The sequence below is a fragment of the Lathyrus oleraceus genome, chromosome 4, assembly GCF_024323335.1.
Source record: "Lathyrus oleraceus cultivar Zhongwan6 chromosome 4, CAAS_Psat_ZW6_1.0, whole genome shotgun sequence".
Classification (NCBI taxonomy): domain Eukaryota; kingdom Viridiplantae; phylum Streptophyta; class Magnoliopsida; order Fabales; family Fabaceae; genus Lathyrus; species Lathyrus oleraceus.
In genome coordinates, this window is record NC_066582.1 from 446,371,951 (window position 1) to 446,396,407 (window position 24,457).

At 37.2% G+C, this 24,457-nt stretch overlaps 2 non-coding genes across 2 annotated transcripts; both read left to right on the top strand.

The window, feature by feature from the left end:
• The first annotated feature begins 406 nt into the window (after positions 1-406).
• LOC127077649 (small nucleolar RNA snoR145) lies at positions 407-557 on the top strand. The gene has a single exon (XR_007787437.1). It is a non-coding gene; the product is annotated as a small nucleolar RNA snoR145 (small nucleolar RNA).
• Positions 558-2,324: 1,767 nt separating this feature from the next.
• Positions 2,325-2,473, top strand: LOC127077650 (small nucleolar RNA snoR145). The gene has a single exon (XR_007787438.1). It is a non-coding gene; the product is annotated as a small nucleolar RNA snoR145 (small nucleolar RNA).
• Positions 2,474-24,457: the final 21,984 nt, after the last annotated feature.

Genomic DNA, 24,457 nt, shown 5'->3' on the forward strand with positions numbered 1-24,457 from the left:
ACACAACTTTCATTCTTTCTTTCGATTTTTTTTTTTTATATATATTCATGCGATGAAGAGAAACAAACAAAAGGAAATTAGTGATTGCTGATCGATATGCAATATGATCCCTTTGTTTTGGTTCGTATTCACTGAGCATCATCATAAAACACCTATCTTCCGTTTTTCGTTTATTGATAATTTTCTTTATTTTTTCTTCTTCAATTTTTGCGTTTGAATCGAAGGTCCTATGGAGGAAACGCAATCAGTGCGATTTTACTTCAAGTTTGCTTTCGTAAACTGAATCGAGATCTGGATCTTATCATTAACCAAGCCTTTATCATATAGCTTGGTTTATCTTTTGATTTCGTTTTCGAACATTATTATTTAATTTTTGGCTTCATTTTTTAATTATGTTAGTTGATAAATGCGAAGATCCCAGCAGAGAGGCGAGTTACTCTTATTATTGAGGCCGCTCTAACTATTAATTTCAATAACTTCGCACATTGAATTGCCGAATCGTAGGATACCCAAATTTATCTTGTTTTGGTGTATCTTGAACCCTCGTCTACATTTCCATTTTCATTATACTTGTTTTTAAATTTAAGATGTACTACTTTTTACTTGATTTTATTATTTTATTATTATATTATTAAAATAGGGAGAATGTGCTTTCAAATTTTGTAAGTATTTTTGTTACATTTCTCGTTTGTTGGAGGACATTTCTTCGATGACCGATATTAAAAAATTAAACAGGATTTAATACACAGTTTCTTGTTTTTTTTATATAATTCTCATGAGCATATTTCCATTACCTCGCCAAAGGATTAGATATATAGTCCCGTGTGAGCAATAGAAATGATTTCGTGATCTAGAATGAGCAATAGGAATGACTTGTAGTCATTATAAATCGAACTTTTTAAAAATTGTTTAAAATTATACAAAATTGTCACCCAATTACACTCTCTCTAGGGATAGATAGCTCAATAATGTCACGAACAAAGAAATTCTTATAATATTTAAAAGAATCTAAGTTCATATAATATTTTAAAGAATCTAAAAGTAATATTTGTTTATGGTATTTTAAATTACTAAATTCTTGCGAGGATATTTTAAAATAACTGTTTATGGTATTTTAAAAAAATTAACAAAATGTGAATAACTTATGTTAAGTTCTTTAATCTAGGAATGGATTGAGAGCAACTAGATTAGCATATTGATTGTGACAAAAAAGGTAATGGAAGCGTTGTGGTGATTCATAACTCTAAAGGTGAAGTCTGACTCAAAATGAGGCATGATGTATCTTGAGCTAAGCTTATGTATTCAGCCTCAATTTTGGACCTGATAACAATTGGTTCTTCTTTGACTACAAAGGGATCTAATTGGAACCGATTACAGTGGTTGTACCTAAGCTGTTTCTTCTCTCATCAGGGTATGATGTCCAATATTCATCTCAAAAGACCTGTAAAAAAGGAATTGTAGAATGAGATAGAAGAAAGAGGAAAATGTCACGGTTGAGGGCTCTTTTAAGGTATCTTAGGATCCTTTTGACAACAGTCTGGTTGGTGTCAATGGGATATGTCATGAATTGACACTTTTTGTTAACCGCATAGGTGATATGAGGCTATGTGATGGTGGCATATTAAGAACCTATCTTTAACTCTAATAGGAAAGGTCTATCTTTAGAGAATAGCATTAAATGTTAGCCCACTGTCCCTGATTGAATCTATTTCTGATGAAGTTAGGGATGTTCAAAACCAAATCAATCCAATAGGAAATCGTAAACCAAATCAAACTGCAAGAAATTGTATTTAGTTCGGATGTGTTTGAGTCATTTTTTAATAAAATCGCACGGTTTGGTTTGGTTTGTGGTTTGTATTTTGCAAACTGAACTAAATCAAATTATGTTACCATCTAAACTTCACTTATCCCACATCCCATCCAAAACTCGAACCTAACATGTCTTAATTTTACGATTACAAACGATTTTCTCTTATTCGAACCTAACGTGTTGCAATGTTAGAGGAAATTAAGTTATTTCTCTCTTATGATATTAATCCTCACATTATTTTATATCAAATGGATGTTAAAAATGAATTTTTAAATGAAATCATTTTTGAAAAAGTGTATGTCAAAAATCACTTGAGTTTGAGGATTCAGTTCATCCCGATTATGTTTTCAAATTTAAAAACCACTTAATGGAAAGCTTGGTATGAAATACTAAGTATTTTTTACTAGAAGGTGGCTTTTAGAAAAGGCAAATAGACATTATTCTCTTCAGAAGCTTGGTATGAATAACTAAGTATGAAATACTAAGTATTTTTTTCAATTATGTTAGTTGATGAATGCGAAGATCCCAGCAGAGGCGAGTTACTCTTATTATTGAGGCCGCTCTAACTATTAATTTCAATAACTTCGCACATTGAATTGCTGAATCGTAGGATACCCAAATTTATCTTGTTTTGGTGTATCTTGAACCCTCGTCTACATTTCTGTTTTGATTATACATTTTTTAAATTTAGTGTTTCTTTCTAGTTGGTTTTTATTGTCAGTATAAGAGAATATGTTTTCAATTTTGTAGTATATTTGTTATTGTAGTGCTACATTCTGTTCTTAATGATTGAGGAGATGGTTGAATTGCTATTTGATATCATTTTTGTATAACATCCCTTAATTTCGAAAAAAATTGTGTGACTAGGATTATGTATCTAAAGGTTTAGATAGTCAATCCGAGGATTTTTTACTAAAATAACCCTAATTTTCAAATTATTTCCAAAAATAACCCAAATTTCAAAAAATTTCCCAATATACCCCACCTTTATAAGGGAGGCGCCAATTGGATTGGCGCCCCCTCTTAAAAATTGCAAGGAGGCGCCAATTGGATTGGCTAGGGCAGGTGCCCTAGCCAATCCAATTGGCGCCTCTGTGTAATTTTTAAGAGGGGGCGCCAATCCAATTGGCGCCTCCCTTAAAAAAGCCTCAAATGAAAAAACTTCCAACATGAAAGTTGTAGATCTTTTCAAGTTGGATTTTTTTTGAGAAAGTTATGGGCAGTTGAAGTCGGACGTCTGAGTTTTTCAACTGTTATCTGACCTGTAATGTTTTGTATTATTGCATGTGTTTCTTTTAGGAATATGAATTTTTGTCCAACATAACATTTGATGTAGACATCTTAAATTTTCCAATGCACTTGGTCCCACCTCAAAATAATTAAAAATGAGTGAGTTAGGTATCTGCGAACTTGACTCAAAATTAGGGTTTCTGTCAAAATGACCTATAATGTTCTGAAATTAATGATGAGCTTCCAAGTTTCAAATGGATTTTTGATGAACATGAAAGTTGTTCATATGGTGACTGTTGTTAAAACTTGAATGGAGGCGCCAATTGGATTGGCTAGGGCAGGTGCCCTAGCTTAGGGTAGGTGCCCTAGCCAATCAAATTGGCACCTATGTGTATGTTTTAAAAGGAGGCGCCAACTCAATTGCAGAGTCCCTCATTAAATGCCTTTTTTGTATTATAAATAGATGCGTTGTGTGACCTATTGTTCCACAACTCAAATAATCATTTGGCTATCATGTTTGGTGTTCGTCGCCGATACGGTAAGGTGATTTATGCGAGAGACAAACCTCAATTGGTGATGCTGTTTTGGAACATCACCACGTTAGATCAACTGAAGAGGGAGCTGGTTCGATGGTTAGACGGGAAGATACCAGAAGGGGAAAAAATCAGAAGTATTGAGAGACTTGACAGTATCTTTGGTTGGGTGCGAATGAGGACTGATAAGGATGCTAGGGAAATGATGTTCGGTCGAGACGACATTAATTTGATTGTTGTAATCAGTTAGAATTATTTATGTTTTCAGATATTTTGTACTGATGTTGGTTATGAAACTCGTTGTAACAAGAACTTAATGATATATAATGATTGATTGTTACAGAAATACAATGTTACAAAAAGCATAAGATGTAGATACAATGTTACAAATAGCTTAAGATCTAGATATCATATTACAATAAGCTTAAGATCTAGATGATGCTCCTAGATTGGGACAGTTGTTTTTGTTGTGTCCTGGTTGACGACAGATACTACATAACCTTATCATTTTATCAACCGAATCCATCTCTGTTCTTATACGTGTGCTGTTTGGCCTTCCTTTCTTCTTTCTACGCATCTCTTCATTGTGCCAAACAATATCTCCTTCATATGGAGGCCAGTAATCCTCCATTGGTAGTACTGAAAAGCCTTGACTATATACATTCATGATGGTGTTGGCCTTGTACACATCAGATAAATAGGTGTTAGCGTCTTGACGAGTATAAGCGCATGCTGCAATGACATGGGAGCAAGGTATGCGGAAGGCCTGAAATTTTCCACAATCGCACCAACTTGTGTTTAGTCTAACAGCGTAGGCTAAATTTGGTCTCCCCTCGCTGTTGCCCATTGTTTCCTGGACGCTGAAATTTTGTCTATGACGGTCAAACACTGTTACAGCGTGTGTCGTAGCTTTGATGCTCTCCTCTTTCATGACCTTCATGCAACATTCACTGAATACTTGTCCAGACATTAACACTGCACTCCATCTTTCGCCTCTGGTTGCGAACATAGAAGCCAACCTATAATAGGTTGATCTTAACAAGGCGGTTATCGGCAGGTTTCGAATTCCTTTGAAAACCCCGTTCATGCATTCCACAATGTTTGTTGTCATGTGGCCCCATCGACAACCACCGTCAAATGCTCTTGTCCACTGCTCTACTGGGATGTTATTTATCCATCTCCCCGCGTCTTCATTAGACAGTCGAATCTCATCACGATAATATTGAAAAGACGGTTGAGTTAAAGCATACCCAGCATTCACCACCTTCTTGCGCAGATTCTTATCTTTTATAGCACGCATGAAGTTTTGTGCTATGTGTCTGATACAGTAGACATGTGTAGAAGGAGGATCATGCCATCCGTTGTCATGGTTGTTGTAGGCACTTTCGATGGCAGCATGTCTATCAGAAATCAGACATAGATTGGCTTGTGGTGCGACATGCGTTCTGAGATGTCGAAGAAAGAAACCCCATCCAGCAGCTGTTTCACCTTCAACAAGAGCAAAGGCAACGGGAAATACATTGTTGTTACCGTCTTGTGCAACTGCCATTAGCAACGTACCCTTGTATTTTCCGTATAACCAAGTGCCATCAATTTGCAGGAGAGGTTTGCAGAATGCGAAACCTTTGATGCAAGGGTCAAATGCCCAAAAGAGACGGTGGAATATTCTATTACCTGTAGCACAGGTTCCGTCTGGCATCATTGCTGGCACTGTCTCCAGAATTGCCACGGTTCCTGGGACATAAGTTTTTAGTGCCCATAAAAACCGTGGTAATTCTTTGAATGAGTCCTCCCAGTTACCGAACAGGAGTCATCAGCAAGCTAGTAAGAAGGTAGTCATCAGCAAACAGGAGACAAGACAGACACGTGTCGGACCCCTAAGACGGTCAGAGTTGATGTGTCAATCCTGCAAGACAGTGTGAGTTGATGTGTCAGCCAGGCAAGCTATCAAGAAGGTAGTCATCAGCACACAGGAGACAAGACAGACACGTGTCGGACACCTAAGACGGTCAGAGATGATGTGTCAATCCTGCAAGACAGTGTGAGTTGATGTGTCAGCCAGGCAAGCTAGTAAGAAGGTAGTCATCAGCAAACAGGAGACAAGACAGACACGTGTCGGACACCTAAGACGGTCAGAGTTGATGTGTCAATCCTGCAAGACAGTGTGAGTTGATGTGTCAGCCAGGCAAGCTATCAAGAAGGTAGTCATCAGCACACAGGAGACAAGACAGACACGTGTCGGACACCTAAGACGGTCAGAGATGATGTGTCAATCCTGCAAGACAGTGTGAGTTGATGTGTCAGCCAGGCAAGCTATCAAGAAGGTAGTCATCAGCATACACGAGACAAGACATATGCGCAAAGTGAACGACCAATGGAACTACAACCCTTGGCAAACCTTCGCAAGATCAGAGTGTCGCAAGTGGAAGCACCGTCATGACCATGTCTTAACTGACGCAGTCATGCCAAATGAGGTAAAACCAAGTCGTACTTATATGGCTTGGTATAGATCAGTTGGATTTCAATTCATCGCCGATGATATGTACCTCTACGACCCACGCCAGACAACTTACACACAAGAAGGCTCAACATCTAACCCCCAGCAACAATCTCAGCCCAGTTACTCACAACCACCTATCCGACAAACTTTCCGTTCCACAAACACACAAACATACAACCAAAACATGCCATTCACCCAACCCCAAAACCAAGAACATCCCCCATACCACCACCAACAAATGGACCATCAACCTTCGACCCAACATCGCTTCGCACCCACACCATCACCCTACCAAAGTCGCCTTACCCAAAACACTAACCGCCCCATCACCTACCGTAGCCAAGAACCCCAAACATCACAATACCAAAACATCCCACAACCATATCTCTTCCAAACACCCCAACAACCTTTCCAACCTTTCCTAGACCCATCATTGTCACCCATGTCCCCCTTCAACCGTCCAGGTCGCCCATCCATGAGTCAACCACACCCCAACTTCTCTGGCATGGGTCATGAGCTCAGCTACGCCGCTACACCATCATTGAATACTGAAGACTATGCTGAGTTGGCTGAATACCTCAACGGATCTTCTCCTGTAGGAGGTAATGACGCTCCTGGACCATCAGATGAACAAACACCGGTGCAGATTCGTCAACGTGGGTTAGGGCCAAGGGTTAGGGTAGCTAGGGGATGTGGGACCGGAGGTCGGTTAGGTGATCCCGGTCATCACCATTAGGATTCATTGTGTAAAATCCAAATTTTATTAATATCAATTCGTATTATGTCAAATTTATCATTGTGTGAACTCCAAACATTTGGTTTCTTTCATAATTCTAAAATAAACACATATCATAATACAGAAATTTAAGATGTATACTTCACTTGTTATGTTGAACAAAAATTCATAACTATAACACAAACACATGAAATAATACAAAACATTATAGCTCAGATAACAGATAAAATGTCAAAGAGTCCAACTTCAGGTGCCCATACCTTTCTCATAAAAATTGCAAATGATGCAAAACTTTAGTCCAAATTCATTATCTTGAAAAGATCTACAACTTTTATGTTGAAGGTTTTGTCATTTGAGGCTTTTATCATTCAAATTAAAGGGCTTGAAGTTGGTCCCTTTTGGCAAAATTCACATACACTTGTTTTGACAGAAACCCTAATTTTGGGTCAAGTTCGCAGATACCTAACTCACTCATTTTTAATTATTTTGAGGTGGGACCAAGTGCATTGGAAAATTTAAGATGTCTACTTCAAATGTTATGTTGGACAAAAATTCATATTCCTAAAAGAAACACATGCAATAATACAAAACATTATAGGTCAGATAACAGATAAAATGTCAAAGAGTCCAACTTCAGGTGCCCATACCTTTCTCATAAAAATTGCAAATGATGCAAAACTTTAGTCCAAATTCATTATCTTGAAAAGATCTACAACTTTTATGTTGAAGGTTTTGTCATTTGAGGCTTTTATCTTTCAAACTAAAGGGCTTGAAGTTGGTCCCTTTTGGCAAAATTCACATACACTTGTTTTGACAGAAACCCTAATTTTGGGTCAAGTTCGCAGATACCTAACTCACTCATTTTTAGTTATTTTGAGGTGGGACCAAGTGCATTGGAAAATTTAAGATGTATACTTCACTTGTTATGTTGGACAAAAATTCATATTCCTAAAAGAAACACATGCAATAAAACAAAACATTATGACTCGCATAACAGTTGAAAAACTCAGAAGTCCGACTTCAACTGCCCATAACTTTCTCAAAAAAAATCCAAATGATGCAAAATTTATATCCAAATTCATTGTCTTGAAAAGATCTACAACTTTCATGTTGGAAGTTTTTTCATTTGAGGCTTTTTTAAGGGAGGCGCCAATTGGATTGGCGCCTCCTCTTAAAATTTACACATAGGCGCCAATTGGATTGGCTAGGGCACATGCCCTAGCCAATCCAATTGGCGCCTCCTTGTAACTTTTAAGAGGGGGCGCCAATCCAATTGGCGCCTCCCTTCTAAAGGTGGGGTATATTGGGAAATTTTTTGAAATGTGGGTTATTTTTGGAAATAATTTGAAAATTAGGGTTATTTTAATAAAAAATCCTCAATCCGATGTTTATGTTGTTTGAGTTTGTTTTCATATTAGTGTTAGGATATTTGTATACAAAATTAGGATTTTTTTGTCATTGAGTTGTATTCTTTTGACTGAACCATTTTATAAAAAACATATGCGGTGTACTAATAAGTTTTAAATAATAATGATTGAAATCAATTTTTAAAAAATTTTAGTTTTTTTTATTTGAGATAAAAAATTACTTAATTTTTAGTTTAGTTATTGGAAAAAAATAGTAATAATTGAAATCAATTCTTTAAAAAAATTGTTAATTATAAAAGCATAAGTTGTAGTTTTTTTAAAAAATAGTTTTATTAATTCGAGAAAAAGAATAAGTTGTAGTTTCTTTTTACCTAAAATTTCGCCTAAAAGCAAATTCAAACACATACGATAGGCTGATTCAAAACAATATATTAACTATAAATGAATATCATATAGAAGATTTTTCGGATATCATATTAACTACTGAAAGCTTATGTATATCAAAGAAATTTAAACCTATAGCCAAGAAATATTTTATTGTTAGTATGATATCCTAAAAGCCTGAATTCTGTTATAGTTAATATTTTATAGTTATTTTTACGATATCATATTAACTATAAAATTTTAAAAACGAAAGTATAATCAAGATGTTGTGAGGAACTAAAGAAAGTTATTGCACTTGAGGTGCTTTTTCTTTCATTGGGATATAATGTTCAATATGCATTACAAAAGACTTGAAAAGAAGAAGTGGTAGAATGAGACAAAGGAGATAGCAAAATGTCATGGCTGAGGGTTCCTTTTAGGTATCTTGTGATCCTGTTGACAGTAATCCTATGTGTTTCAATTTGATATGCCATGAATTGGCAGTGTGTTGTGCGCCTACCATAAACCTATACATGTAAGAGATGGATAACCTGCCTTAGTGAGTTTACAAGTGGATTTGCGTATGAGTGTTAAGAGGGGAAGTCTCAAGCATGATAGTTTTCTAAAGAATATCTCTAAAATACTTAGTATGAGTAAGAAGAATAGGCGCATGGCATGTTTGAGCTATATAGTAAGGAAATAGTCAAGTGTGCCAAGTAATATAAGGGAGAAGGCTGCATTAAGCTTGGTAATGACTGGTCGGAAATTTTGGGAGATTTTTAGAGTTACTTGATGTTATCATTTACATATACAACTAGATTGAAGGTACACCCTTGTAAGAATAAAGTGAATAAGTAGGAATCACATTTGCTAGCTTTGAATTGAAGTGTGAATAAGGTAGTTTGAAGCCTTTCAAATCACTACACCAGGGGCCTTCTAAAGGCTATAAGGATCCTTGTTAAGCTGGCAGGCAAGGTATTGTGGTAATGCAAGAAGAGTTGAATTTGTGTTAAAATGATGGCAGGGATCTAGTATCCAAACATTTGTAGAAGAATATAATTGGAATACAATGGGTGTTCAGGAACAAGTTCAATGAGTAAGTAGAAGTGTTAAGAAATATGGTTAGTCAGACTTGTCGCTCAAGACTACAGTTGTTAAGAAGATACAGATTTCTCTAAAACCTTTGCACAGGTTGCAAGGTTAAAGGAAACAAGTTACTTCTCTCTTTTGCTATCAATCATGACATTATTATAAGCCAAATGAATGTTAAGAGTGCATTTTTAATTACTAAAGAAGTATATGTCAAACAACACATGAGTTTGAGGATGCAGTCCACTAAGATTATGTTTTCAAACTTTAAATTTACCATATGGACTCAAACAAGCTTACAGAGTTTGGCATGAGATACTGAGTATTTTGTTTGGTAGGAAATGACTTTTAGAAAAGACAAGTAAACATTACTCTCCTTAGAAAGACATTTAAGAATGACGGATATATTCATCTGAGAATTTTCTTTCTTCTGATCTTTGATATATATAAAATTCACCGATACTAATAAGATATAAATTTTTCTATTTAAGAATGTTTAGAAGGGTGTGATAGATATAAAATTCACCGATACTAATAATCAATGGACGAATATTTTTATCAAACCTTTACTATTGAAAGATTTGATTTTATCACAAAATTTGAACATGCATTTTGTTAAAGATTAATGCTTGTTTCTAAATGGAGGAACAAAGTTTGATGATGATTAGAAGCTACTGTGGTCTGAAGCTCTGAACTAGCCTCTGATGAATAGTAGCATCTAATGCAACTCAATCTTTGATGCTCATAATTTGATTAGTTGCATATGATAACATACAAGTGAGAGTTTTTTTAACACCTACCCACTTATGTGTCATGAATCTAAAAGGTTTTTTTGGCAGTTGGGTTCATAGCTGTTGGATAATAACTTATGGTTAATGATGTAAGTGTTTTGAATATTATGTCTCATCTCCATCTGTCATTACCATATATTTTATTACAATCAGATTCCTTTGTGTCTCTGATTGGTTTCTATGTGTTTTTGAGTTATTAGACTCTGAATCAGATATATATATATATATATATATATATATATATATATATATATATATATATATATATATATATATATATATATATATATATATATATATATATATATATATTCTTTTTTGTGACAAAAATGTTTGTGTTATCTTTGGGAATCAGTTTCTTGGATAAAATTAAATCTTGTTTTGATTTCCCCTGAATCATTTCTTTTATGGGTGTGTGATTTAAAATTCTTTTTAAACTCACTATATTTTTATACGCACATATCACAAAATTGGTTGAAAAATTCTCTAAAACATTTTGTTTGATGGCGCAACATATGGATGTTAGTGGCAAAGGAAACCTAAATACAAAGGCAAAGGATATGTTATTATGAGTAATCAACAAGATGGTACGATTCTGCATTATTCTCGTAAGCAACATGGTGCATAAAAAAACCTGTTATGAAGATGAGAAAAAAGGTGAGTGAAAGAGTGAAGTTGAAATTCTTTCAGAAACAAATTACAAGTCATGGTTCAACGTCTGACTAGTCAATCACTTTGACTGAACATGATGAAGGAACAAATACACCTGGAAAAAGTGTTTATGGACCTGATTCAAAACTAGGGGTGTGTACCAGGTCCTTGAAATCTTGGAAGAAAAAGAAATGACAGATGAAACCTTAAAATCTATATTATGTACTTTAGAGTTAATGTTTAAATTTCGTTTGTACCAATTCACTTTAAGTTATGTGCCATTTTGTTATATCAGTAATGATAGATAATAGTTAGTATGTTATGATGCATTTTAAGTGCCACTTTGTAATGACTTATGCACTTTAAGTGCTACTTACTATTTGATGCACTTTAAGTGCCAATTTGTTTTGACTTATACACTATATATTCCATAAGTATTACATAATTATGAATTTTCCATTATATAGAAAATGAATTACATAGAAATTATTGATAAATAATAAAACAACTTTGCTGATACACTTTAAGATAAATCACAATTGTATATAACAACTTTTCCATTATATAAAATACAAATTGATATATCACGGTAAGATTGCTGATACATAATAAATTACATTAACTTAACAACAATAGAGAATAAAGTCCAAGACAACACAAGTGAAACCATCAAGCAATATCGTTAGTTCTTCTCCATTTCAAGCTTTTTCTTGGTCTTTTCAAGCTTCTTTGAATTGGATCCTGTACCAATCGGCTTGCCAAATTCAACCATTGTCATTTCACAATTGCAGCAATTTGTAGGAATCTTTTAAGTTGTTTGAACCTGACCAACTTCATCGTCCCACATGAAAAATTCACAACTTACACCACTCTGCGATTAGTTCAGAATAATTGTAAGAGAAAATGTTAAGCGAAAAATGAAGAACAACATGAACAAAAACTTACCCCTGAATGACGATATTTACCGAATTTTATATTATGGTTATATACGGTGTTGATACCCACATCTTCATTGGTTCATTACATCCACATCTGAGCAAACTCAATCCACTTAAGTTACTAATGACTGAAGTTTTTCTTCCACCCATGTATCCTTACACGAAGATGATGAATGTCGGTAAAACTGGGAACAAAGTATGCCAAGTTCAATCGGTAACAATGAATATTCAAAAAGGAGTTAGGGTTGAAGATGAAGATGAATGTTCAACAAATTAGTAACGATGAAGAAGAGAGAATTAGGGTTGAATAAGACACAAAGGGCCACGCTGGCTTAAGGGGGACAAAAAACCCCGTCAGTGTCTTTTGACATACTACGCTGGAATAAATATGCAATTTGGGTTGAAATAACGACCTTAGGATCCATAGAAAGGGAGGGAATATTCATATTATAAAGGAGGAATAAAAATAAATTTCTTTTATGGAGATTCAAATCAAATATCGCTTACATTACATGAGGATATGGTATATTTAACCCTTACACAAATAATTAATATTAATCTCAATATTACTAATTTATCAAAATGACTATTTATAAATATATAATTACAATATGATGATATATAAATAATTAAAATATCACTTTATATATAAGATAAATTGTTAATAAATAATAAACTTAATAAAAGGATAAATGTGTTTGTATATAAAAGTATAAGGATGTTATAAAATCCACTCTTCATTGGCTAACAACAATTTCCACGTGACCACCACATATTGGACCGCACCGATTTCATCTTATCACACCACTATTTTTCTCAGTGTAATTCATCTTTTCTTTTAATTTTATTCAATATTCTCTCTCTCTTCTCTCTCTTCTCTCCATATTCCATTCACATCAATAATAATCGTACCCATATTCATCCCACTCATACACTCATTCAAGAAAACACAAAAACCTAAAAAAAATATCCTTCACATTCACACATTCATCCAAGAAAAGCCAGAAAATCATACATTTATCCCATAAACCCTAAAAACATTCATAACGTTCATACGTTCATCCAAAATACCCAACAATTTATACTTTCGTACATGTTACCCAAATAATTTCCAGAAACATTCACCAATCTCAAACGTTCATCCAGAAATCAATTTTTCACCACTATATTCACGCAAATGTTGCAAAATTTCTACTTCTTCTCTCTTGTACACCAAAATCATTTTTTTCCCCGAACCCTAATCTCTTCTTCTACACAAAAATATTTTCTTCTCCATGGATAACTAAGATCATGTGGTTACTGATTCAATCACCAACAACACTTCTTCTTCCAACAACTCGTATTCCATCGCAACTAACCACGCATACAATAATCACAATTTCTCTTGTTAAACAATGGTTCCCAAAACTACTAACAGGATATGCTAGACCTGTATTTCATGCACCCTAGCAAAAATCTCAATCTCGTCATAACCACACCTCACCTCAACAACTTGAAATATCATTCCTGGTCAAGATCAATTCTAGTTACATTGAGATATAAGAATAAGTTATGTTTCTTGGATGGACCTCTAACTCACACAATTGACACTGATCGTTTATCACTCACATTGGATCGCTGCAACACCATGGTGATGTCTTGGATCACCAACTCCATTGAAGCTTACATAACTTAGTGTGTCCTGTGGATGGATACAACTCATTACATTTGGAATGACCATCGTGATAGATATACTTGAATGGAGTCGAGCTCGTTTGACCGTTCATAATTTGGGTCACTTCTTCAAGTCACCTTTGATGAATGTTTATCCATATTAATAAGATCTTATTGAAATTTACCTTAAGGTCTGACATCACTTCAAAAAGCAATAAGTTTTTTTTTTTATCCAGATGTTTGATCACCTCTTTTCCCCAATGATAAAAGTATCATCAACATATTGTAAATCAGAAAATCACTCTTCCCCGTTCTCAAATTTGTACCCATTGTCTATCCTATTATCCATTGTTTTTCTCATTAACATGTTAAAACCTTCGGCTACAATGAGAAATTAAAATGTTGACATATGTTATTCTACTCTTAAACCTCGTACCATCCTCAATTCCTTAGTAGGGCTACCATTAACTAGCACTGATAATGAAGATGTTTTTCAGCATTCAACTATCCATCTTCTTCATTTTTTTTAAACCTCATCTTTGTCATCACAAAGTCAAGGAAATTTCAATCCATTGAGTCGTAAGCCTTCTCAAAGTCAACCTTAAATAATAACACTTAATTTTTCTAGCCTCATCCACAATTTCATTTGCAATTAATACCCCGTCAAGAATCTGCCTATTTGATATGAATGTTGTATGAGTTTGTGTGTTAGAAAATTCGGTAAAATTAAATGGATCCAGGACTGAATCGTGATTGAGAATCACTTTCCTTAAAAGTATTTCAAGCACTCTTTTATTATGTCTTAGAGTTGGAAAATGCAAGAACACTCAGGATAATATCAGCCTTAATTTCGAGTCTGCACAAGACAAGTGAAGAACCCGAAATGCAAGGAAGGTTTTTCTGGAATTTGGAAGAGAAATACGTTTTTAGTTCTTGTGTTGATTTTTCTGAATAAAATCATATATTTATAGGAGATATGGATGTTGTTTCAAAAGTTTGCAACCTTTGATGAAACAACACCATTTCACCATAAAACACAATGTTTCATATATGACACTATTTCATGAAAAGATATGAAAATTGAATTCAAAATTCAAACAAAACAATAACTAAAATTCTGAGCACTAATAGAATTCGGCCGGCCGCCGGAGAGCCGCCTCATGCGACGTGCCTAAATGCTCAAGTGCCACCTACAAGCCGCCACTAGCACCTCTACGCCCACGCCCCCGGTCCCGGTCCCAGAGCCGGAGCCGGTGTCGCCGGTGGAAACACCGACGAGGGTCCATTGGTTGTGTCAAGTGGCATAATGCTTAGGACCACCACATGTCCATGTGGCACCTTATTCTCTTTGTTCCTTTGGTGAGTTAAAGTTCCAAAGCATTTATAAATGCTTTAAAGGATGTCTCCACTTTCTATGTGGGACTTAAAGCAAAGCATTAAATGCTATTTAACTCTTTTGTCATTTTGGAACTAATATTGCAAAACAATTTCCAACAACCCCCCACTAGTTCTAATAATGACAAAAATCATTCCAGATAGTGAAATATAAAAAAGTGTTAATACAGTTAGGTATCTTTCGATTTTAAACTTAACCTTAATGAGGATAACGCAAAGTTTAATCGGAATGTTTGGTAGCAAAGCTTTTAAACCATTAATCCATGGGATCAGACCGGCGTTACCTTACACACACTCTTTAAAGGTTATTCCTTTACATATCTCGCTTATCACTTATTTATGGCCATATGCTATCCTTTTCATGAATTTTTTATGAGAGAAACTCCAACTCTCACTTTGATACGACACCATCTCAAAATTCACATAGGTGAGGTTCATATAGCATCCTTTCCAATAGATACTCTTCTTTGTTAATGAACTTCATTAAGAGGTTTTGGAAACCTCAACCCTCAATTCAACACAGTCAACCTTATTTCCCAAATTCTTGACTTACATCCAATTCAACGACTTGTTGTTACCCATTGAATCTTGAAGTTAATGTTTTGTTAACATAAGATTGGGTTGCTGCCGCTGTCGGAACTTTTATTTAAGGAGTTTCAACCCCATTCCTCTCGAGGTTGTTCGTACTAAGTCTCTGGCCAGTGGCTTAGTAAACGGATCTGCTAAGTTATAACATGTTCGTATGTAGGTGAGTGAAATGATTCCATCCTTAATCAATTTTCTTACGAACGAATGTCTAAGTCCTATATGTCTAGACTTTCCGTTATACACTTCGCTGAATGCTCTTGCTAATGTGGCTTGGCTATCGCAATGTATCATCACTTTTGAGACATTGTCTTTAGCCAATGGAACTTCCAACAGAAGATCCCTCAACCATTTCGCTTCTTGACCGGCGGAAGCGAGAGCCACGAACTCTGATTCCATGGTCGAAAGTGTAATGCATGTTTGTTTCTTGCTCTTCCAAGAAATTGCTCCACCAGCAAGTGTAAATATCCATCCAGTTGTAGATTTATGGTCTCCAATATTAGATATCCAACTCGCATCAGTGTATCCTTCTAATATGGCAGGGAACCTTCCATAGTGAAGATCAAGGTCCTTGGTTTTCAGTAGATAGCCAAAAATCCTTGTATTGCCTTCCAATGTTCATTACTTGGATTACTAGTAAATCGACTCATTTTACTGATTGCAAATGATATGTCGGGTCTGGTACATTGCAATAGGTACATTAGACACCCTATTGCACTTGCATATTCCAATTGAGCCAGTGATCTTCCATTATTCTTTTGAAGTTTGTTGGCATGATCAAATGGAGTGGTTACTTCCTTAAAGTTTAGATGTTTAAACTTATCAATCATTTTCTCAATATAGTGGGTTTGACTAAGTTCATAACCCCCACTATTTCGCTTAACCTTGATCCCTAAAATTGTGTCAACAAGTCCAAGATCTTTGATCTTGAAAGTGGATGTTAGAAACTTCTTTGTTTCTAAGATTCCTTTTAAATCATTACTAATGATCAACATATCGTCGACATAGAGACAAAGGAATACTACAGTGGTTTTGCACGTCTTTGTGTATAAACACTTGTCACAAGAATTAGGAATAAATCCATTTGAGAGTATTACAGAGTCAAATTTTTTGATGCCACTGTTTTGGTGCTTGTTTTAGTCCGTATAAGGATTTAACAAGTTTACACACCTTTTGTTCATTTCCAGGAAGCAGGTAGCCTTCCGGTTGTTCCATGTTGTAACACCTCAAAATTTGCCCTCCTCTCTTGGGACTAGCATTACCATATTTGCATATCATTTGTAGGTCATTAGGCATTTCATATTGCATAACATGTGGATACATAGTGCAAGCCATCTTCCTAAGTCTTGATCAGAAGATGAGGAAGTCAGAAGGTGCAAGCTAGGGTTTTGACTGATCATGGGCCATCTGAGGATTGGGCTGTGAATTAGGGTTTTATAATTTCCAAGGGCATTGGTCTTCATCTTGTTTGAATTGATACATCATCATTATCATGATTGGGTGTCATCAAGTGGTTGAGGAAGATTCCTTGAGATTAGGGTTTTGACCACTGGTCAACCCTAATCAGTTGCATTGGGCCAATCAGGGCTGGATCAGGAGATGGGGTTTGTGATGGTTGTGAGGATCATTCTATGGTTAAATTGTGCTTATTGAGGCTAGGGTGTCACCCTTGAGCCATTTCAGTTGGAGATTGGGGTTTAAATTGATCTATGCATCGCCAGATTCATCTATCAGATGAAAAGTCAACTGTGGTCAACTGTACATGATCTGGTGGATTTGGAGGTGGAAATGAGTTAGATACACTTCATTCATGTTGGGACAAGTGTTAAATGACATGGCAAAGCTTAAAAATGAAGAAAATCAAGTCAGGACAAAAACTGCCAAAAATAGCAGGTGACCTGTAACTGAAGTTTCCAAAAATGGAAAGTTTTTGACCTCAAAAACAGAAGTCCAAGGAAGCTTCAAATGAAAAATTGTTCAACATGACAGTTGTAGATCTTGCTCTCACCTTTCCAAAAAGTCCAAGAACTTGAAAATCCAATGTATGGTTTGCAAGATATGGCTCAGTGAATTTCAGAAAAGACCCGTAATCAGGAGGCCATAACTACCACATACTTTGTCCAAATTGCAAGTTCTTTATATGCACAAACTCCATTTGACATGTACTTTGAGGGTGCATCATTGGAATTTCCCAAAAATGGCCAAGGCAAAAAGTCACTTTTCAACTGGACAGCTGAATTAGACCGAGGGCAAAATTGTCCAAATGTCAAAATATTGGGAATTTTTGAATGGGACTTTTTCCAACACCTCAGGAATGGCATTTTAAGTGTGTTTGGATATTCATTTTATGGTTAATGCACATGGTTTGAGTTTTGGCATGAAGAATGAAATGGTCAAAAATGGACATTTTGCAAATACATGGTGAATTTGAGAAATACATGACCAATTGCAATGGGAATTGTTTCTACACTTCACATATGGTGTTTTGGACATGTTGGAACCAATGTTGAGCTGGCATGTGCTGTCATTGTGTATTGACCAATTTGCCCTTGCTTACAAAAATTACCATTTCACTTAATTATGCCAAATGCTAATTACATGATTAGTGGAGGATTAAGCCAACATATATATTCCAAATCATTGCCTAATCATAACAGAAAATTGCATTTTCCAAAGTTGGATCAAGATCTCTCACATTCTCTCCAAACCCTCAAGAACACAACAAGCTTCAATCTCAAGTTTCTTCCTCAATTCTAAGCCAAACTTCAAGATTTCTTTTGCATTCAACTCTATCAATCATCTTCTCCAACTGTTTTGGAAGATTGGAGCCTGAAGAACATTGCATCGTGGCTGTCCGAAATTACCTCATCAATGGCAAATTCGAATTATGGACGATAGGAGCGGAATCGATTGAAACGGAGCATGGAATTCATCTTCCTGAAGGTTGTTGCGTTGCTGTTTTGAGAGCATAAGCTTGGAAACGTCGCGCACCATTGCTGCACTTCCAGGTAACTCGAAAATTCAACTTTCACCATTGGCTTAATAAATATATGCGTTTGAAAGTGTGTAGTACGTAGAGCGTTGTGATGTTTGTAGAATTGCAAATAGTTGCCTGTAGTGAGAGAAATCGCGATTTGAAAGTATGATCCAAAACCCTAACATGCTCGATTCAAGAATTTTAGGAACCTTTAGGCAAAATGGAGTTGGTATTTGGAATGTGCTTGAGAAGACGGTTCGAACGAGCTATGGCTTGTTAATTTTCGTTAGGTTTTGATGTTCATCATAATTTGAAATTTTCTGGAAAATTTCTTGCTGAAGACGATGAACAGTGCTGGCTAGATCTTGTTTCCCATTCAAATGTTCAAAAACTGCGTTTCCCGCTCCCGCCATTTAATATTTACAAGAATGCCACTGAGTTTTAATTAATTATTTAAAAATTGTTTAACACTTTTAAAAATTCATAAAAAATAGATAAAAAATCAGAAAATTATGAGAAAAATTGTGTTGACTTTGTCTTTGAGTGTAGGTTTTTTTTGACCTATTGGTCAAAGTTGTGCTTGGCAATTTTTTTAGTTGACCTAGGGTTTTCCATTGTATGTCCATTTTTGATACATGTTTGTAATTTGATCATGAAATGTCCATATTGTTAAAGAAATTTGTGCCAATTTTTGTGGTGATTCATGACTGATTGAGGTTTATTTCCATATAAATTTTGTGCATTTATGATACCTGGACAGGGAGATATGATTTTTGGAAGATAGGTGTGACAATTTGTGTCACACCTCTTGATGTCAACTTGTGGAATTTAATTGATTGACCTATGCATGTTAGAATTGGATGAAATTTTGCATGATGACTTGTTGACATGTTAGGATGCTTGATGAATTTTTGTGGATTTGTTCATTGCATTTTCAATTTAATCTTGATTTTTCATTTCTGGTTATTGAATGTGCAAGTTCATATGACATAGGTTTGTAATTTGATTGGGAAATGCTCACATTGTATTGTATGGCCATGAAATTTGATATGCATGAACTAGACACATGTTAGAACCTCCCTGTTTTGGTCTCATCCATTTCTTTTTAGTTTTCAATGAGATATGAATTTTTGAAGTGGATGTATGCATTGATGGTGTGGATTGAAGCATGTGATTGTGTCTGTTTTTGATGATTTTCATTGACATGGTTCTATTTGCCCAATTAAGCTCAAATTTGATATGGTAGACCTTGATTGACCCCTGTTTAGGTGTATTTAATTTGAGAATTTTTGGATGTGTTTTGACATGGATTTGAATGCAATACTTCTGTTTGTATGTTTGGTGGTTCATTTGGCATCATTTGGCTTCTTTTGTGCATGAATTGAATATGATGGATGATATAAACATGAGACCAATGATGTTTGCTCTTGTTTGATGATAATTTGATGTTGGTTTATGAATACCTTGCTGTTTTAGATTTTTTCTTGCTTTTGGACCCTAGGCTTGGCCTAGTGGTCTAGTTGCTAATATTTGCTTGGTTTTTCAGGATCAAAAAAGCAATGTACATGGAGAATGATACAAGTTGATTTTAATTGATGTTGTGGATGTTTGTACACTAACATAACATTGTTTTGTAGGTTGTGGAGCTTAGGCTTAAGCCTTGAGCTTGCCTTGTGTTGTACATTGCTTGTGTAATTTGTCTGGTTGACTGTTTGTTGTTCAGTTTGTCTGCCTGAGTACTAACTGTATTTGATTGTTTCCAGGTACTTTAGTTGCTTAGTTCCTTGTGAACTTTTGCTTTGCTTTGCTTAAGCAACTTGCATTTGAGGTAACCTACTAATCTTCATGTAGTCTGGAGACCCGGTTTGTTATTTGGCCGGGCAAATTGTCTGAAGTCCTCCTTAAGAGGCAATGATTGTGATTGTTTATTTTCAAGCCAAGCAGGTAAAGACCTCAATGAGGCAATTGGTGGAAGCCAAGGGGTATGCAACCTACCCCCCACTATTCATGTTGTGTCATCCCTCTGCTCACACTGCTTTGTGTTGATGCATTGGGGTACAAACCCAATATCCTGTGCAGTGCACAATTGAGTCAGAGTCTTCGAGTATAGAAGGGTTCCCACATTCTGGACCCATGCTCATTTGTCATTAAGCTCTCCCTGGCCAGGGATAAGAGCTGTGAGGTCTCATCCTCACTTCATCCTTTCATCTGCTTCACCTTAGCCTCGTAATGGCAAGGTTAAGAGCAAACACAACCTATACAGATGACTTGCTGAGGCAGTCAAACCCATTGCTTGAGCCCAATTGTGTGGTTATAGTGTGTGCTATGTGGATATCTGTTATGCTTGTGTTGATTTGAGATGCCTGTTCTCATGAGATGTATGGATTGTATGCTTGTATGCTTGCCTTTCCTGGTTAGGATTAGCTTGCTTATGCAAGTAGGTTAGAAACCTGAACTTAGGGTCAATGATGCATGATAACACTAGGCTCGAGTCTCAGCTCCCTAGTAGTGTGTCTCCCTTTGTGTCTGGCTTGATTTTTAGTCCCTTGAGGGGGAACTACATCGCCCTGATCCTTGTTCCAGACGAGGTATGTAGGCAGGTGGTCGTGCGAGACCACTCCGGGCGCCTTTTTCTTTTTTTTGTGTGAGTTGTTTGACACTGTGCTAGGCTCGAGTTCCCGACTCCTTAGCCTGTTGTTGTCTGTATGTTTGTGATTGTTGTGTGCTTGGTAGCTGATGTAAGTCCATTGAGTGGCATTCGGGTGCCAGTGTGGGTTGTTTGGGTTCGGATGCTGACTTAAGTCCTGTGATAGGCTGTCGGGCTCCACGTTTGCCCATTTGTGTGCGTTTTGGTTCGGATGCCGACGTAATTCCATTGAGTGGTTGTCGGGCTCCATGTTTGCCACCCTTGTGTGTTTGATATGTTTGATTTGTTTGGCGTGCGTGAGCCGAACTACGGTAGCTCTGATTCTCGTTCCCGACGAGATACGTAGGCATAGGATGCGATGTCCTATCGAGCCCCTTCTTCTTAACCCCACCTGTGTGATCCGGTAACGTGCGTGTGATGTATGTTTATAGCAACCTTATCTTTCTAAAACGTGGATCCCGTCGAGTACGACGGACGTGAGGGGTGCTAATACCTTCCCCTTGCGTAACCGACTCCCGAGCCCATTCTCTTGGTCGCGAGACCATGTCCTTTCCAGGTTTCTCTGAGCGTTTCCTTTCCCTACCTTGGGATAAATAACGTTTAGTGGCGACTCTTTGCTGTTTTTATTTCAGCGCTCGCCGGTTGATTTTCGCGGATGCGACAGCTGGCGACTCTGCTGGGGAACCTAACATGTTGACCTATGCTGGTCCATAGTCCCTAAGCGAGTCTCTCCTAGCGCTTTAGGTTTGGTTGCTTGTATTGTTTATTTATTGCACTTATTATACTAACCCTTGTTTATATATTTGCATTAAATGCTTACATGCATCATTACTGTCATGTTGCCATCTTCCTCTGCAGGTGATTCTGTTGTTTGGGGTGGGTGTTCTGAGTGGGGCTAAAACCCAGGCCCGAGTATACACCTAGGACTAGTGTGGTCTCATGTTCCTCATTTGCTGGATCAGCATAATGTTGTAACGTGACATACCACAAGCCGGACGAGGCTCAGTTGATAGTGCTCATCTCTGTGGAGTATCCACTTTGTTTGAGTCACTCCATCTGAGTTGTTGACTCTGGTGACCGATCATTTTCCGGATCTTTGGTTTAGACGATTTTAAGAGAGCTACAATGGCACACCCGAAAGGGCAAACCCATTGAGTATCTCCGCCCGATTGTCGAGACCATTATCCGCCTTAGGGTGACCTGTTTAGAATTTACCTGTGAGGGGAGGGTGTCTCTTTCAGATGCATAATCAGATGGACTCAGATGGTGACTTTTGATCAGTGATTCAGAGGCATATTTATGAGTCGGATTTATGGTCATTTATTGCGGTGACGCCGGAGTGCTGTCCGTGACTTATCAGTGGGGATCCGTTTATTTCAGGATTCCCCGGGCCGAGATATTTATCAGTGGGGATCCGTTTATTTCAGGATTCCCCGGGCCGATTCAGACGATTGTGGTATCTGCTCAGAGAGGGTTTGATGATGATAATGATGATGATGTATCTATCTTCCGTTTATTTCGGAACCCGTGGGTCCGATTGATGATTGTACAGTCTCCTCAGATGGTTATGATCAGTTCAGAGTCCAGATTCAGTGCAAATGATCAGATGGCTTGGGGGATGGCAACACATTGCATTCATTCATCAGCATCATTGCATTTTGCATTAACTGCATCTAACACATGTTTACCCATATGCAGGGACACTTTGGATTGAGATCCTGGTTGAGAGACTTTCTGCTCCGATATGAGGACCGGTCTGAAGCCTGATGTGGTATACAGTTTCTTTGATCCTGAGATTGGCGTCTTGAAGGATATGGTAGCATTGATTACTCCTGACCATGTGGGGATGTTTAGAGAGTCATACGGCGGTATTCTGAGGATGGTTTTCAGACTCGCTGATAGGGATAGGAGCGCCATCCATACTCTTCTCCAGTTCTATGACCCGGGGTTGAGATGCTTCGTACTTCCTGATTATCTGTTGGGACCTCTGATGGAGGACTATGCTAGTATTCTGGGTATCACGATTCGAGATCAGATTCCTTTTTGTGCCATTAGGGGAGAGCCAGATGTCCTTGGAATTTCGCGTGCTCTTTATTTGAGCCCGGACATAGTCAAAGGGGGTTTGAAGGAGAAAGGAAAGTTACCAGGTTTTCATTTGAGTTTCTTGGAGGCTAATGCCAAGGAACATGCTGCTACGGGTAACTGGAAGACGGTTTGTGCTCTGATCGCCGTGAGCATTTATGGGATCGTTCTGTTTCCTAATCAGAAGGATTTTGTGGACCATAATGCTATCAGATTGAGTCTACATTTCTACCTTTTCCCGGAGGTGACTTTGTGTGTCCTAGGATCGAGGGTCCCAGTTCTTCTGTCAGCATGGAAGAATTCCTCGAGATGAAGAGGGCTAGAGATCAGTTACTTGCAGAGAAAGCTGAATTGGAAAGAAGTGTTGCTCATTTTCAAGCGTCCAACCAAGAGATGAAAGTGAAGATGGAAGATCAAGACAAGCGGCATGCCTTGAAGGTCCAGCGCTTCGAGATGGATACAGCCTACTATGGGAAGATCAGCCAGGCCTTAGCATCGTCCCACCAGGAGCATGACATCACGAAAGAGAAGCTGTTCAGAGCATCGAAGGTCATTGAGGATGAAAAGAGGAGGCAGATCCTTGTCCGAGAGCAGAGAGATGACAAAGTCAGAGGCCTCATTGCTGAGTGGGAGGCAAAGCTGCAGATCAAGGATTCAGAGAAGTTGAAGATCATCGCGGAGAGAGATCATTGCATTGCTGAGAGGGATCATTATGTTGCTGAGAGAGACCATTACTTCAGGCAGATGAAGATTCATCAGAAGGAAGTTGGGAGACTACAGCAGGAGAACACCGAGCTCAGGTTCGCCGCAGAGTTCGCGAGGATGGAAGGCGAGATGGGGCCACCTGCGGGACCCTCATCCAGCTAGTTCTTTCATTTGTGTTGGATTACCGTCAGGCTTGTTGGAGGAATCCATTTGCTTGTATTTCTTTCCTATTCTGGAGGATTGTATTTGACTTTATCTGGTTGATGTATGACTATTGCACTGATTGTGCACTCTTTTGGTTATGTGATGGTGATTTTCATTCCGTAATTGATCTTCAAGCTTTATTTGCTTTGCCGTATGCATTTACACGAGCACACACATGGTTGGGGGTATTCATGCTAAATC